At 41.3% G+C, this 14,277-nt stretch overlaps 1 protein-coding gene across 4 annotated transcripts in view; it reads left to right on the top strand.

The window, feature by feature from the left end:
- The window catches only part of LOC126213048 (uncharacterized), a 372,240-nt gene that overhangs the window by 296,433 nt on the left and 61,530 nt on the right, over positions 1-14,277 (top strand). The window lies entirely within an intron of this gene.

Here is a 14,277-nt window from a genome sequence, read left to right as displayed (position 1 = left end):
CGCCTTCCGTGGAGTGGGTGACTCTGGACACTGGAGAGAATTTGAGGCCTGTAAAAGGCGGACGTTCTTAAATGCGTATATGATCTTTAATTATTCAAGAAAAGGTGGTAGAACAAAACCAAGCATTTCAAATAATCACAGCAGTGTGATGTGTCTATCAAATGTCTATCAACTGTATCAATAAAAACACAGAAGTTAAAGACTACAGCAAAACCAATAACATTTCAAATATTAAACGATTTAGTCAAGCACCCTGAACCATCTTCTGGATAACAGCTATCAACGCAACAAGCAAAATGCTTCTCTCCTGCATTGTAAGTTTATTTATTTTATTGTGCAAATGTGTCAAATCATTAGACTACATTCACATTCACTCAGCAAAATAAAGCTGTATGAAGTTATCTATGTTTATTATTTTGTCTAACGTAATTTTTGTTGTTTCATTACAAGAGATTGAACGCTAGATTTATATGAATACTGAAGGGACGAACATTGCGACATCCAAAATCTAGTTTTGATGTTCATCTTATACCCTCCGTTCAAGACATTCTGTTCAACTACTCTTCCAAGTCCTTTGCTGTCTCTGACAGAAATACAATGTCATCGGTGAACCTCAAAGCTTAAATTTCTTCTCCATGGATTTTAATACCTACTCCGAACTTTTATTTTGTTTCCTTTACTGCTTGCTCAATATACAGATTGATTAAAATCGGGGAGAGGCTACTACCCTGTCTCACTCCCTTCCCAACCACTGCTTCCCTTTCATGCCCCTCGACTCTTATAACTGCCATCTGGTTTCTGTACAAATTGTAAATAGCCTTTCACTCCCTGTATTTTACCCCTGCCACCTTCAAATTTGAAAGAGAGTATTCCAGTCAACATTGTCAAAAGATTTCTCTAAGTCTACAAATGCTAGAAATGTAGGTTTGCCTTTCCTTAATCTACACTCCTGGAAATGGAAAAAAGAACACATTGACACCGGTGTGTCAGACCCACCATACTTGCTCCGGACACTGCGAGAGGGCTGTACAAGCAATGATCACACGCACGGCACAGCGGACACACCAGGAACCGCGGTGTTGGCCGTCGAATGGCGCTAGCTGCGCAGCATTTGTGCACCGCCGCCGTCAGTGTCAGCCAGTTTGCCGTGGCATACGGAGCTCCATCGCAGTCTTTAACACTGGTAGCATGCCGCGACAGCGTGGACGTGAACCGTATGTGCAGTTGACGGACTTTGAGCGAGGGCGTATAGTGGGCATGCGGGAGGCCGGGTGGACGTACCGCCGAATTGCTCAACACGTGGGGCGTGAGGTCTCCACAGTACATCGATGTTGTCGCCAGTGGTCGGCGGAAGGTGCACTTGCCCGTCGCCCTGGGACCGGACCGCAGCGACGCACGGATGCACGCCAAGACCGTAGGATCCTACGCAGTGCCGTAGGGGACCGCACCGCCACTTCCCAGCAAATTAGGGACACTGTTGCTCCTGGGGTATCGGCGAGGACCATTCGCAACCGTCTCCATGAAGCTGGGCTACGGTCCCGCACACCGTTAGGCCGTCTTCCGCTCACGCCCCAACATCGTGCAGCCCGCCTCCAGTGGTGTCGCGACAGGCGTGAATGGAGGAACGAATGGAGACGTGTCGTCTTCAGCGATGAGAGTCGCTTCTGCCTTGGTGCCAATGATGGTCGTATGCGTGTTTGGCGCCGTGCAGGTGAGCGCCACAATCAGGACTGCATACGACCGAGGCACACAGGGCCAACACCCGGCATCATGGTGTGGGGAGCGATCTCCTACACTGGCCGTACACCACTGGTGATCGTCGAGGGGACACTGAATAGTGCACGGTACATCCAAACCGTCATCGAACCCATCGTTCTACCATTCCTAGACCGGCAAGGGAACTTGCTGTTCCAACAGGACAATGCACGTCCGCATGTATCCCGTGCCACCCAACGTGCTCTAGAAGGTGTAAGTCAACTACCCTGGCCAGCAAGATCTCCGGATCTGTCCCCCATTGAGCATGTTTGGGACTGGATGACGCGTCGTCTCACGCGGTCTGCACGTCCAGCACGAACGCTGGTCCAACTGAGGCGCCAGGTGGAAATGGCATGGCAAGCCGTTCCACAGGACTACATCCAGCATCTCTACGATCGTCTCCATGGGAGAATAGCAGCCTGCATTGCTGCGAAAGGTGGATATACACTGTACTAGTGCCGACATTGTGCATGCTCTGTTGCCTGTGTCTATGTGCCTGTGGTTCTGTCAGTGTGATCATGTGATGTATCTGACCCCAGGAATGTGTCAATAAAGTTTCCCCTTCCTGGGACAATGAATTCACGGTGTTCTTATTTCAATTTCCAGGAGTGTATATTCTAAGATAAGTCATAGGGTCAGTATTGCCTCACGTGTTCCAACATTTCTCCGGAATCCAAACTGATCCTCGCCGAGGTCGGCTTCTACCAGTTTTTCCATTCGTCTGTAAAGAATTCGCGTTAGTATTTTGCAGCTCTGACTTATTAAACTGATAATTCGGTAATTTTCACATCTGTCAACACCTGCTTTCTTTGGGATTGCAATTATTATATTCTTCTTGAAGTCTGTGGGTATTTCGCCTGTCTCATACATCTTGCTCACCAGATGGTATAGTTATGGCAGGACTGGCTCTCCCAAGGCCGTCAGTAGTTCCTATGGAATGTTGTTTACTCCCGGGGCCTTGTTTCGACTCAGGTCTTTCAGTGCTCTGTCAAACTCTTCACGCAGTATCGTATCTCCCATTTCATCTTCATCTACATCCTCTTCCATTTCCATAGTATTGTCCTCAAGTACATCGCCTTTGTATAGACCCTCTATATATATACTCCTTCCATCTTTCTGCTTTCCCTTCTTTGCTTAGAACTGGGTTTCCATCTGAGCTCTTGCTATTCATACAAGTGGCTCTCTTTTCCTCCAGAGGTCTCTTTAATTTTTCTGTAGGCTATATCTAACTTACCCCTAGTGAGATAAGCTTCTACATCCTTACATTTGTCCTCTAGCCATCCCTGCTTAGCCATTTTGCACTTCCTGTCGATCTCATTTTTGAGACGTTTGTATTCCTTTTTACCTGCTTCAATTTCTGCGTTTTTATATTTTCTCCTTTCATCAATTAAATTCAATATTTCTTCTGTTACCCAACGATTTCTACTAGCCCTCGTCTTTTTACCTACTTGATGCTCTGCTGCCTTCACTACTTCATCCCTCAGAGCTACCCATTTTTCTTCTACTGTATTTCTCTCCTCCATTCCTGTTAATTGTTCTCTTCTGCTCTCCCTGCAATTCTCTACAACCTCTGGTTCTTTCAGTTTATCCAGGTCCCATCTCCTTAAGTTCCCACCTTTTTGCAGTTTCTTCAGTTTTAATCAACAGTTCATAACCAATAGATTGTGGTCAGAGTCCACATCTGCCCGTGGAAATGTCTTACAATTTAATACCTGGTTCCTAAATCTCTGTCTTACCATTATATAATCTATCTGATACCTTCTAGTATCTCCAGGATTCTTCCATGTATACAACCTTCTTTTATGATTCTTGAACCAAGTGTTAGCTATGATTAAGTTATTCTATGTGCAAAATTCTACCAGACGGCTTCCTCTTTCATTTCTCTCCCCCAATCCATATTCACCCACTATGTTTCCTTCTCTCCCATTTCCTACTCTCGAATTCCAGTCACCCATGAATATTAAATTTTCGTCTCCCTTCACTACCTGAATAATTTCTTTTATCTCATCATACATTTCATCAATTTCTTCATCATCTGCAGAGCTAGTTGGCATATAAACTTGTACTACTGTAGTAGGCGTGGGCTTCGTGTCTATCTTGGCCACAATAATGCGTTCACTATGCTGTTTGTAGTAGCTAACCCGCACTCCTATTTTTTTATTCATTATTAAACCTACTCCTGCATTACCCCTATTTGATTTTGTATTTATAACCCTGTATTCACCTGACCAAAAGTCGTGTTCCTCCCGCCACCGAACTTCACTGATTCCCACTATATCTAACTTCTACCTATCCATTTCCTTTTTAAATTTTCTAACCTACCTGCATGATTAAGGGATCTGCCGTTCCACGCTCCGATCCGTAGAATGCCAGTTTTCTTTCTCCTGATAATGACGTCCTCCTGAGTAGTCCCTGCCCGGAGATCCGAATGGGGGACTATTTTACCTGCGGAATATTTTACCCATGAGGACGCCATCATCATTTAACCATACAGTAAAGCTGCATGCCCTCGGGAAAAATTACGGCTTTAGTTTCCCCTTGCTTTCAGCCGTTCGCAGTACCAGCACAGCAAGGCCATTTTGGTTAGTGTTGCAAGGCCAGATCAGTCAATCATCCAGACTGTTGCCCCTGCAACTACTGAAAACGCTGCTACCCCTCTTCAGGAACCACACGTTTGTCTGGCCTCTCAACAGATACCCCTCCGTCGTTGTTGCACCTACGGTACGGCCATCTGTATCGCTGAGGTACGCAAGCCTCCCCACTACTGGCAAGGTCCATGGTTCATGGGAGTAGGAGGATGGGCGTACTAGTTTTATTAGAATTGGACATAATCGTATCGGTTAAGGTATATCGCGTGGAGATGTATAAGATGTTAGGAAAATTACATCGAACACATTACTTGTGCCTTGTGTAGCCCTGACAAGGAAGGAATTTCCAGCTATGGTTGAACACGGAACAGCAGAAAAATTGGGCCTGGTGGTACAGCAACGCGAAAATGTTTATCAGAAAAAAGTGGAGGAATGGACCTCTACATTTGCGTCGAACATTTAAAGTGCTGAATGCTGTACCAATCAGAATGCAAAGTACTGCCTGTCGCCAGTGATACTGTATCTATACGTGTCGTTCTAAGAATTCTCTCCAGAAATTACATCAAACGTGACACGTTGTATGAAATAATTCAGTGCACTAATTGTAACAGCGGTTGTTATCGAAATAATGTTTAGTGTTAGTACACCGCGGACTGCCACTAGATAGATGTAACGTGTTGAGATGCAACTGAGAAATTACTGGTAGAGTGGGAGAAAATATCTTTGTAATATCGTGACATTCACTGGCAGCTGGACACTGGTGTCTGCGATCACAGCTGAATTTTGAATTGTTGATTAGAACTGGAGCTCAAATCGCTAAACACTGTTGCAAATTTTATACTGCACTGGCCGTTTGCACGGGCAGTTAGACGACAGGAAATGTGAAGCTTGAATGTCGCCCCCTGTTGCTATTTGTACGTGGATAAAAAGTGCTGCAAACGTTCTTGCCTAAACCACAAAACCGAATGTTTACACCCGCTTTCGTTACGTAGAGAGTAACGCAACATGTTACACGTATGCTGGTCTTCCCAGACAGAAATGTTTCTTGGGTTTCAATTTTATCGATCACATTCGGATCTCAGAAATTTCTTTACTGTTTTCTCATATTCTGACATGCGTTGACCAACACTTATATGAAAATCGGTGCTGTAAAGTTCTCACTGTGAAATGAGGCCTGAAACGCATTTGCTCGGAACACACCTGTCTAGAGTGTACAGTACAGTGCTCTTCAACTTCTTCCACTGATACCCACGTAGTTGGCGCTGCAGAGAAAATTTTTGTGCTGACCGCTCAGGTTATGTGAAACCTGTTTCTCGTCGCTCTTGCTGAGCAGAACAATCTTCCTACCTTTCTTTGTATTCCTGTTTACGGTCGTGCTCAGTGATGCTGTAACGGCCTTGCGATTCTCTGTTCTGCCCTAACAGATTCGAAAAGTTTGGGTCTGTTTGTTACTGGCAGGCCTAAGATGTTATCGACGTAGTTTCTGGGTCCAGCACCAGAATAAATTTATCATGATTTTCTGGCCGTACCACCAGTTTTTACCACCTGAGTCCTTGTATAGATGGCAGGATAAAGTTTCCACCTAAAGCTATAACATGGCCAGGAAATTCACGCGATATATTATCCAGGTTCCCCTCACACTATTCCGCCACTGTTACTGATGAGGCGAGGCTCGATAGAAGCATCCCATTACATTGTTCGATCCACCTTTAACGCTTGTCTTGACACAAATTATTTTACATTCGGGAACTGCACTAATCTCTCTAATGTGATCTTACGTTTCACTGCTTTAAATACCAGCAATCGACCTCTCTTTACAACATATGCTGCGACCGGAATTTAGAATCTCGTTGCTGCTGACTTTGGGTTTCGCCCAGCTTTCTCACCCTGGTACTACGTGGGCACTGTTACCGCTTATAAGTGAAATTAGTTCCGACATCTTTCCATAGACGCTCCTGCAGTTAACTAATACCATGTGGACATAGCGAGAACAATTGAAGGCCAAGTTCTCTGGACTATAGTGTGCTGTATGCGTGACAGCTCTAAATCAGTGGTAATAAACGCGTCACGAGTTGCGTGTATTCTGGAAGCAATGACTGCCAGACGTCAGTCTGTTGCCAAAGGACGAAAAACCAGACAGAGCTCTTAATCGACGAGTAGTCCAAAGATATTTTTTCGCATCATCGGTGAGGACTAACCTGAGACCGCCTTTTACTTACTAAATATTCTAGAGTCCTCCGTTCCGAAATCACTTATACCTGGGATGCATGTCAATACAAACGGCAGAACTTCAGCTCAGTTCTCGACTGGTTGCCGAGTTACAGTAAGTCTAATGTGCGTAATGACCTCGTCCGCTACTGTTGTGAGACAGATTTTTGGAAAAGGAGGACATTGCAATTTCATAATCAGTATTTAAAAGACGCACTTGGCACTTCTGCTAGTCGTAATGGGAACTGATACTTTTAGCTAAAATATATGAAAACTGTACTCTTGTGGGTGTAAAGTTTTTCAGTTGATTTCAAACATTTTGATGGGACTAAAACACATTCGCGACTGGAACAGGAAAAGCCTGAAACAGTTGTGGTACTCAAAGCATCCTTCGTCACACACCAGAATGAATCTGTGAAGATATCACATCATTTCAGAGGTTTCAAATCGGTAATTTATTTCATAACGAAAAGCTGTTTTGACACAAACTCAGCTGCATTCAATTTTATGTTCATTTGCACTACAAATACAAAAACAGTTGTGGTAGAATGATTGGTTGCAAGTCTAAAGATAGAGATTGACAGTATTCAGAGCTAACATTTTTATCTGAGTCATCTGTTTTGTAGAAAGTAGTGTATACAAATTACATTGAAAACGGATTGCTCTTTTTCAGGCAAATTGTTTCACGTACTGGCTAGCCTGGATTTTGCATCGTGTAGCGTGTCCTTCACATACTTCCGTGCAAAATTTAATTTTTACATAGTACTGAGATTTACGTATTTCGGTATCAAAATGACATACAATTTCTCAGATACCAGGCACTTAAAACTACGAGTTTAAATAAATACGAACACATTTCAAAATATATGACGTTCCTTTCGTCACCAGGTATATGCGGTGAATGCTGTTGTGTTCGGTGATGCGAAGAACGCAGATGGAGTTCTGGGCTGTTTTCCCTCTGCTGAAGCGTGCCATACTGTTCCAGTGTGCCGTAATAGCAGAGAACAACAGATGAAGGGCGTTAAAGGAGCATTCCGAATATTCGGCAGCCGCCGTTTTACAGCACGCCGTCACCGCTCGTCGTCAGAAAATCTCACCCGATTGGTGCGTTCTGTAAAAGAGTTTCACTGCTGTAGTTTTGTGTGGGGAAATTTGGATTTTGCAGCCCAAAACACAATCATAGAACCGCTGAGAAAAGATCTTCTGTAGTTTCGTTATGGGGCAACCACCAGTTGACTGAGCTACATTCAGCTGCACAGGTGAAAACAGACACGCACACAACGTTGTATTTTAAGAATCTGCCAAAGGAAAGAGGCCTAAAACTAAACTCTGGAATATTTGTAGTCATTTAGCGCCATTACTTTGTAGATTTTTCCATTTTTTCAATGGTGGTGCGCTCAACGATTATGTTAATTACTTTTCCACTTCAGCTCTAAGACATTTTTTTGTACAATTAGATATCCGTTGCGTCATTTGAATTATGTATATTCTCCAGTTCCTGCATAGTCAGTCGTTTTACGTATTTTATTATGTAAACGTGTCGCACCAGTGAGTGTGCTAACATATGTAGTTGTGAGAACTTTATGAAAGGGTGTATTGTTGTTGTTATGACTTAATGAAGCATAGTTATACCTGGAATCTTTCTAATTTATCATTCGTTAACTTCGGTTCCTCTTTTTTCCACTCTTTACGTTCATGAATGTGTTTGCTTACTTGCATTGCAAGCATGCTGCAGAAACATTATTATGAAACGTGATAAGATACCACCTTGCATTGCATATCGCTTTCAGGTACAGTAAATGAGATTTCATTTTTGACAGTTCAATCATTGTCTTAATCATAAATATGTTGCAGAACAGGTGAGCCTTCCGTTTGCACAGGTAGCCCAACATACGAGGGTAATCCCAAAAGTAAGGTCTATTTTTTTTTTTATAAGTACATAGACTTGTTTATTTCTACAACGGTTTAATCAGTTTACAGCTTTAACATTTAGCGACTTTTCGACACAATCACCATTTTTAATGCATTTTTGTAGACACTGTTGCAGTTTTTGTATGGCCATGTCACACCAGCTCGTCGCCATGCTGTTCAGAAAGTTATGAACCTCTTCTTTCACCTCCTTGTCAGAGCTGAATCGCTTTCCGGCCAAATGTTCTTTTAACCTAGGGAACAGGCGATAGTCACTGGGCGCCATGTCAGGACTATAGGGTGGGTGATTATGTTCCACTGAAACTGTTGCAGGAGAGCAATGATTTGTCGAGCAATGTGTTGGCAAGCGTTGTCATGGATAGTGTGTACGCCCTTTCTCAACATTCCTCTTCTTTGCCTTTGAATTACCCGTTTGAGTTTTTTCAGAGTTTCTCAGTACCTGTCAGTGTTAATTGTGGTCCCAGTGTGGTCCTCAGTGTATATCAGATTGGTGGATCATGCTGGAAACACCACTTTCTTCAGTGTGTGGTTTAGAGAAGTATTGACTCTTATGACAACATCCGTGGAGAGCATATAAATAATAGGAAAGAAATCAATTTTATGTTACTTATAAGGAGGGCATATTACTAACACAACGAATGTAACATTTCTCAACTAACAGAGAGAGGCCACAGTTTGTTGACATTCACTAATCAAAATAGGACACGATATAGCTGAAGAGAGTACTTTGGAACTTCAGGCATGACTCAACATTTTGGTCTGGTGGGGGATTCTTTGTTTCTAATGATTCCCCTTCCCCCCAAATATAAGTAATGTTACCTTCAGATTTAACATGTCACAAATGATATGATTTTAAGACTTATTAAATCAGTCCTTAGCACATCAATTTTAAACTTAACTTCCAAGAAATATATGACCAGAAAAGCATTCATCTGGAAATATGAGACCTAGTAGCATCGTCCAAATGAGTTAAATATAATAGTGACAATCTTTCAAAACTTTCACATCGTTATTTACTATCCATAAAATTGAAGTGTGCACCCACTGTTATCAGTATTTCCCTTATCACTATGATTGTCCATGCAAATTAACATACCATGGCTATGTGACCGTGACGATGCAGGGGGAGCTGTTTCTCTCAGTCGCTTCTACCTACATTCTGAGCAGTCAGTCCTTACATTAATTGTTTCTTAGTGTAGGTCTAGTAGTAGAGTCTTTGACTAGTAATCAAAAAGTCCTGGGTCCTGCATTCGAACCTCGCCACTGTATAAAGGTTGAATAAAAATCATCAGCAACAGCACCTGAAGATTTATGGCATAAGAAGTCACAATCATTCTGTATGATGAAGTTTAAGACACTACACATTAAAAAACAATAAGCAAAGTAGTGGGATATGGAAATACTAAAGAATGAAGAAATACTCTTGAAATTCTCAAAGGCAATAGATACTGCAATAAAGAATAGCTCAGTGGGCAATTCAGTTGAAGAGGAATGGGCAATCACAGACGTTGGAAAGAAAAACATAGATATGAAGAAGCTAACTGTGAAGAAAACATCGGTAATAGATCAATGAAAGAAGGAAGTACAAAAATATTCAGGGAAACTCAGAAATACAGAAACAGGATGAAACAAACAGGAAAGTGGATGGAAGGCAAGGCGAAATGGCTGCACGAAAAATGTGAAGAAATCGAAAAAATGGACGATTGTCGGAATGACTGACCGAATACTGAAAGTCAAAAGAATGTTTGGTGAGATTAAAAGCAAGGTAGGTAACATTAAGAGTACAATGGTAATTCCACAGTTTACTGCAAAGGAGAGAGCGAATAGCTGGAAAGAATACACTGAAGCCCTCTGTGAGGGGGAGAACTTGTCTGATGACGTGATAGAAGAAAAAAACAGGAGTCGACAGTGAAGAGAGAGAGAACTCAGTATTAGAATCAGATTTCAGAAGATCTTTGGACGACTTAAGATCAAGTAAGGCAAAAGGGATAGATAACATTCTATCACATTTTCTGAAATCATTGCGGGACACGACAACAAAACGACTGTTCACATTGATGTGTAGAATGTATGAACTGGCAATATACTATGAGGCTTTTGGAAAAACATTACCGACAATTTTGAAGATAGCAAGAATCAAGAAGTGCAAGAATTATCACGGAGTCACCTTAACAGCTCATGCATCCAAGTTACTAAGAAGAAGAAGAATATACAGAATGGAACTGAAAATTGAGGACCTTTCTGATGACGATTAGTTTGACTTTATGTGAAGTAAAGGCCAGTTCTCACATTGCAGTTGATAATAAAAACAAGACTGAAGAAAGTCAAGGCAAGTTCATAGGATTTGTCGACCAGGAAAATGCGCTCAACAATGTAAAATGATGCAAAACATTTTAAAGTCTGAGAAAAATAGGGGTAAGCTTTAGGAAAAGATGAGTAATTTACAATATGTACAGGAACCAAGGAGGAAAATTGAGACAGGAAGTTGAAGAATGAATTGCTTGATTAAAAAGGGTGTAAGTCAGGAATGTCGCCTTTCACCCCTAGTGTCCAGTCTTTGCAGCGAAGAAGCAGTGAGGGAAATAATGAAGATTCAAGCATGGTATTAAAATTTGCAGTAAAATAATATCAGTGACATGATTTGCTGATGACACTGCTATCCTGAGTGAAAGTGAAGAATTACAGGATCTGTTGAATAGAATGAATATCTAATGTTTAACAGAATAGGTACTGAGAGTAAATCGAAGGAAGATGAAAGTAATGAGAAGAAGCAGAAATGAGAACAGCAAGAAACTTATCAGAATTAGTGATCACGAAGTAGATGAAGTTACAGAACTCTGCTACTTAGGCAGCAAAATAACCTTTGACAAACAGAGCAAGCAGGACAGAAGCAAACTAGCACTGGCTAAAAAGGCATTCATGTCTACTAGTATCAAAAAGAGCTCTTAATTTGAGGAAAAGTTTCTGAGAATGTACGTTTGAAGCACAGTGTTGTATGACAGATTGACTGTGGGAAAACTGTAACAGCAGAGAATTGAATCACTTGAGATCAGAAGAATGTTGAAAATTCGTTGGACTGATAAAGTAACGAATGAGGTGGTTCTCTGCAGAATTGGAGAGGTTAAGGAATACATGGAAAACACTAACAAGCTGAAGGGATCAGATAATAGGACATGTGTTGAAATGGAGCTGTACAGAGTAAAAACTGTACATGAAGACAGAGATTTCAATACATCCAGCAAATACTTGAGGACCTAATTTGCACGTGCCACTGTGAGATGAAAAGCTTGGCACAGTGTAGAAATTCGCGACAGGGCACATCTTAACCAGTCAGAAGACCGACAAAAGTGATAGCAGGACTTAATAGCCACCACCATATATGCAGATGTCAATCTGAGTTTGTGAAATCTGAGCCTTGTGGAGTCAAACCCATGGTCCAGAGGTTCTATCAACATCACAATACACCAGCACAGCAACATCATCAATAAAGTACCAGGTGAGGAATGCTCACTTAAATTTCCTTTGACGCTTTTCACAATACTAGATACTCTTTCTGATAGTAACCCTTTTATACACCTACCTCTTGTGTTACTGATCAGCCGTGCCTTGCAGCAGTGACAGCACCAGCTACCACCACCTGATGATGTCAAGCAGTTCCACCAACAAAATATTGTGTGAGTTACACAAAATGATCTGGCGGCAAACCCAAGAAGTGTATTTGCAGATTTCTTCTATTTAGTGTGATTTTAACTAAGTGAGCTAGTGTATGGCATGCTCTAGACAACCTTTCACTGTGCGTTTACCTGTCTCCAGTTCGAGTGTACAACACATACAAATTGAAAATAATTGGTAGTACGATTGTTCCTGCACGTTCATAAGTAAATTGCCATTGCTATCACAGGGATTTTCACTAGTCTTGTATTCAGTTCACACTAATGTATATCCAGATGTAGTAATAATTGTAGCAATGAAAGTAGTTAATTCTACATAACAGCTACCTAAAAAGTTATGAGGTTTTTTCTGCTTGCTAAAAGTCTTAAAAAGAAGACTTCATGTATTCAAAAAGATCTTCCCAAGCCACTTCCAGACGGAGGAGTCATCTGAGAAGCCATATCCCCTGCCCAAAAGACTTCATTATCCGAGTATCCAGGGGTATCACAGGGCATCCAGTCAATCTCTCCTGTAATCCAAGTTGCCACAAAAAATGTTGCACTATTGTTCGTCAATGAACTGTAGGTGCCATGTGTTACTGGATGGTTGTGTACAGTGCCACACACCAAATTCCTTATGCTCAACAGAAATTTTGTCTCATATTTAAAATTATGCTGACAAGAAAACTGGATACTGTGTAACCGTCTACACTGTCTATTAGGATCAGGAAGAGAATGTGCAACAACACACATCACCATTATGAATATAGCATTTATTGTGTTGATTTAAGACAAAAGACTGGATCGATATAGCTCTCCATATTAGCCTAGCTTCTGTGTGCATTGCCGTCTCCGCCCAATAACTGCAACACACATCTATTCGTACCCCCTCAGAACAGGCACCTCAGGCTGCATATGTACTTGCTTTATTATTAATTGGTAACATAAATTAATATGTTACAAACCCCCAACAGACTAGTTACGTAAACTGACATACGGGCGGGAGAGGTGTGTTGACCACACGACCCTCCATATCCACTCTCAGTGATGCATATGGGCTGAGGACGACACGGCGGCCGGGCATTACCGCTGGGCCTTCACAGTCCTTTACGGGCGGAGTTTAGTTTAGTTTTTAACATACTAGTTATAGTAAGAGCGTGGTAAGTCAGCTGCAGCCCCCCGAGTCAGCACCGTTTGAAACACTTCATGTCAACTGTTCTCTGTTTCAGATTGCTGCCACCCTTAGTGATCCCTAAGTTGTGACACTGACATCCCATGAAATGTTGTTGCGTTATTTGTGTGAGCAGGTGACTGATTAATAACAGTAATTGTACTCATATTTAAATGCCTTTTAGAATATGAGGCACGATTACAAATTGTTATTAAACTTCATGAATGTCTGCTTCATAAATAAAAAGACTCCTCTTGCTGCACTGCATTTTATTTCTTCCAGATGCATTTCACCTTTTACACTTTGTCATCAGTGGAATCTATAATCATACAGTTTTGTTTTGGTATGCATCGTTAGTATATTATAAAACAGTTCTCTTTTTATGTACAGAAATGATTGGTCACAGTGCTTCGCATTTTCAGTTGGTATCTGCGCTTTCTGCCATCTAGTCACATGCTGTGAAATGCACCCGGGAGAGAGAAAATACAATGCAGCTAGAGTAGGCGTTTGTTATTTACAAAACAAATATTTCTGTGCTGGCTGTGCAGGATGACTACGCAAGCAAACGCGTTATCTTGAATATCATTTTACTTCTACTATATCATTAATGAATCTGTTAATTAAAGAACACTTTGCCATACATGATATGGGTAAAAAGTTTGATTGTGTTCATTTATCATATTATGCAGATATTTTGTACCATTGAAGACCATTATATTCTGAAAGGAATACAAATAAAATGAAATTAAGTAAAGCTTTTAAATATAGTGAGCTGATACAATAAAGTGTTCATGACCACTTTCCAAATTTAAGACGATTACAATCAAATATAGAGTCTTCATAAGAAAATGAAAAACTAGGTGAACATTTAATTTAAAAAATATACAGTAAAACCAACTGATTATGTTTGGATGAATGATGTTAGAGATTTAATTGATAGGTCACCAGTTATTTGTGGGAATAACACAAATGTTAA

Source organism: Schistocerca nitens, chromosome 11 (assembly GCF_023898315.1).
Source record: "Schistocerca nitens isolate TAMUIC-IGC-003100 chromosome 11, iqSchNite1.1, whole genome shotgun sequence".
NCBI lineage: Eukaryota > Metazoa > Arthropoda > Insecta > Orthoptera > Acrididae > Schistocerca > Schistocerca nitens.
This window is presented reverse-complemented; position numbering and strand designations above follow the sequence as displayed.